The 3,940-nt window shown below is 35.2% G+C and overlaps 1 long non-coding RNA gene across 1 annotated transcript; it reads left to right on the forward strand.

The window, feature by feature from the left end:
• Positions 1 to 2,081: 2,081 nt before the first annotated feature.
• On the forward strand, positions 2,082 to 3,438 carry LOC124204398. The gene is made up of 4 exons (XR_006878864.1): positions 2,082 to 2,453; positions 2,539 to 2,602; positions 2,665 to 2,860; positions 2,930 to 3,438. It is a non-coding gene; the product is annotated as an uncharacterized LOC124204398 (long non-coding RNA).
• Positions 3,439 to 3,940: the final 502 nt, after the last annotated feature.

The raw sequence follows: 3,940 nt of genomic DNA on the forward strand, positions 1-3,940 counted from the left end.
TTCTTAACAGAACTAAAAATATGTTGAACTTCTGAAGGAAACAATATAAAAAAATTATCTTAAGAGATTATAGGTTCTGATGAATCTGGGATTCTGTTTCCGTTTCCAGACTGAAATTAAATAATAATTTCCAACATTTTTTTTCCCCAAAAATCGGTGATTTTTTTGGAATACCAAAGAAGTAGCCAGTTTCCCGAGCAACAGCGATTCCTAATGACATGTAAATCGCGAATGATGGATCAATTCCGGCAATTTCAAAATTCTTTAGATGAGCAACCTATAATATACAAAATTGTAAAAAAAAATCTTTTGAAATCTTTTAAATGAAAACAAAAATAATTACGTCTAATTGGACATTTTCCCATTGTAGTCAACAGGGCAGTTCTTCGTGTACCCAATTTGCAATTTGTAGTATAGTGATACTTGAAAAGTGAGGAAACATAAAACAATGCAAGTGAATGGTCGTGATGTACCAACTATTCTTCTAAGCCGAGAATAGATCCTCTGGAGCCGATTCTTGAATTATGTGGATCTCATAAACAAGACCGGTTTGCTGACACAGAAAACGTTTATTTTCCTACTCATTTAAATTTATTAGATGCAAAAAAATGAAAATTTCTTACGAAGCATTAATGATGACAGATTCTTTTTATTTTTAAGTTTTATTGTTCCTAGATTCACAACCTTATTCTTTTACAGTATTTTTCCTGTCCGATGTTTTCGGCAGTGACCAAAAAATGTTTAACTACAAAATTCGTTGCCGTTCTCTTAGACGGTTGCTATACTTCAACATTAACCATCTAATCTAATTCTATCTCTGCTTTGTAATCAGCTCTTTTGACAAATAGACCTATTTCAGTGGGTAAGTTTGTTTCTAATTTCTTCATTTCAATCAAACGCTTAGTAAAGGGCTATTGGTGATATTGGTGATAGGGCTTTTGGTGATATTGGATAAGATCGGATAAGTAAAAGATGGGTATTGAGAAAGTGGGTAGGCCTGTCTCCCAATTTGTGAAAATTCGTGCCTAACCATAACAAATTACAATTTTACTGTAAATTGTAATTTGTACGCATATAGTGTAAGAACGATTCACGATATTGGCCGATTTCTCTACTGACGTAGGGAAACATGAAATCGATCCCAAATTTCATGGCCGCCAGGAATATTTTTAGTTACCTGCTAGTATTTAGTGTATTTGTTGACCTATCACACTGTTAAAAAAAATCACGAGCTTCATGGTTTGACCCTGGCCATCCTGTATTCACACTTCAAGCTTTTGTTACAAGTACATTGTAGAATCATAGCACAATAACTCTTTAGGCATGTGTATGTTGCGAAATGCTCAAAGGGTTGGCAAATATGTAAATAGGTGCTATGTCTACGATGCCTGAAAAGAAAGAATATTGTGAGTCATTCTGTTTTCAGCCATCAAAATAAAATACAACAAGAAAAAGGTATTATTACGAAAAGATTAGCTTTCAAACTTAGGGTCGTAACTAACGAATCTATATTTATTTATTTTATGTTTCGTCACACCCTGGCACTATTCGCGATATACCGCAGCCTTTTTCCTCATCTACGGTTAAAAGACCTAATCATAAACGTGCCCAATTTGTTGGCGTAGAAAAAAGAGTTAGAAAAAATTTAGGTCTTAGAAATAGCTTTTGAACTACGATTGTTTAAATAACTATTATTCTAATAGCTAGGACGTCAACCTCTTCAGAGCTTCAGGCGATTCAAGTCGTGAGACCAGCTGAACAAAGTATTATAACAGGTTATAGGACGAATGTGCCCAAAGCAAGTGAACCACGGACTCTTGGTTCCATTGTTGACCAAGCCGTGAGGCCCGTTAGCAATGGTAAAATTGTCTATATTCGTAAATTTTTCCATTACGTATTATTAATTTATTATTTGCGTTTCTAGAGTTTTAAAAAATGACTAAAGATCAAAACCATCGGTGTTCATTTTTTTGGGCGTTCTTTCACAGTAGCCTTGCCCCCGCCGTTGAGTTGGGAAGAGCTTGGCAACAAAATTAATACTAAGACGTAAGAGAGTCAAGATCTTAGCCCTCCAAGCCCCAACAAACTTTTTGAAAGTTTTTTGTCGCCCAAGCCAAGAGATGGTAATTTTATGGATTGGAACTATGTCTTGTGCAAGATATGATCAATGGCTGGGAGCAGCCAGAGACATTTTAGCTCATTTGAAAATGGTGACCAAGAACAATTGTTCTAATGTTCCTCATTTGATCGAATCCACTAAAGTAAAGAGTTTAAATAACCCAAAAATCCAATCCCTAAACTGTTGAAGATGTTGCCAAACCGTGGTGGTTGCCGAACCCCACCCAACTGTTTAGTACTACCTTCTTTGTGTTCCCAGCCCTTTTAGTGCTGTCTATGTCTGTCAAGTGTCACTGTCAATGGCTTCACTTGATAAAAGAGATTTGTGCTGACAGGTATGTCACCCCCGAATAAAAGTTACTTGCATACAATATTGTTAATTTAACACTTCACTCCAACATAAACTAAATGTTTTAACAGGACATTCTCGGACATGCTTCCCCATATTTCATTGGCTTTAGTTTCCAAAGCAACGTCTATTGAGGTAATATCAGCTCCTTTTTGGTTTGATTCACTTTTGATGACAGAAGCCCATGCACTCTTTAGTGGGACTATGTTTCTAGGCCACATTTTAGATCGTATTATGCAGCAAAATAATACTTTTCAAGCAAGAAAGCCAGAACTTCTCCTCGTTCAGCACATGATCTATGGATGGTTTGAAACCCAACACTTCATTTGTAAGATTAATGAAATCTTAAAATTTGATATTCCTGAAACGGAAAACAATTTTAACAACTCGAAAGTAATAATTTGAAGACCTTGCAAAAGAATATGATTTAAACTGGAATTCAACTTTTTTTCCCAAAATTAGGGTGCTTTTGAGTTCATTGGACATGGGTTGCGATCTGAGAAGGTCCAAATCGCATGAATTTTGGATCCTCCAGATGAAGAAACACAATATTTAAGGAACCCTACAAGTTTTTCAAGAATCTTATAATCGACAATCTTTCAAAAGATGAAATCGATACGTTTTAAACTCGATGTTTGTATTTTTTACAGAGCTTTTTTTCCAAGGTCTTAACTACCAATTGTTTGTTTTTTACCAAATTTCGTTTAACGTAGTAGCGTTTAAGAGTAGTAGCTTCTTCGTATTTATTTTATATACTAGATAATAAGATCTTAAAATTTAATTCTAATAAATGCAGATAAAAGCACTGCGCAATCTTAGGCAATTGTAGAATAATAGTAATTGAAACCATAGAAATAAAATCTAGTGCTAAATTAAACAAATGTGATTCTCTAACAAAAAAACTATTTTAAACGGCTTTCTAAATCATTACAAGTAATGCTATGGCAAATTAATAAATGGTAGTGAAACAATGTCTTGATCAGATTTCTAATTAGCGTTTGGGGAGTCTGTTTGGAGATGAAGAACTGGTTAAATTTCAATATTTCAAACTACCACACACGCACAAAGAAAAACGCAATTTAGATCACACAGCTTGCAATCCCCGAGACTCCAACGACGCAACGAGAATGACGAAAGAAGAATGAATAAGAGTGGTACGCCAAGGTACTGAATTTTCCCCGACGTAAAAGTGAAATCGGCATGTGGGAGATAACCCTCCCCAACCCTTAGTAGGCCAAGGAAAAGTAAAAAAAGGACGGGGATCCTACTAAATTTTCTGATTTTAATTTTGTGTATCTGAAAAATGGAGAAAATTCAGCACCGCCCACAGAAAACGGTGGATGGTCCGTTTTGAAATGGGAGATGACAACTTTAAATTAAAATTGCACACATTCAGGTTCATTTTAAAAATAAATAAAAAATACCAAGCGAATCAGCGTGAACAACTGTGTTGTTGCAAGGACCCTTTTGACT

This window comes from Daphnia pulex, chromosome 10, assembly GCF_021134715.1.
Source record: "Daphnia pulex isolate KAP4 chromosome 10, ASM2113471v1".
Classification (NCBI taxonomy): Eukaryota; Metazoa; Arthropoda; class Branchiopoda; order Diplostraca; family Daphniidae; genus Daphnia; species Daphnia pulex.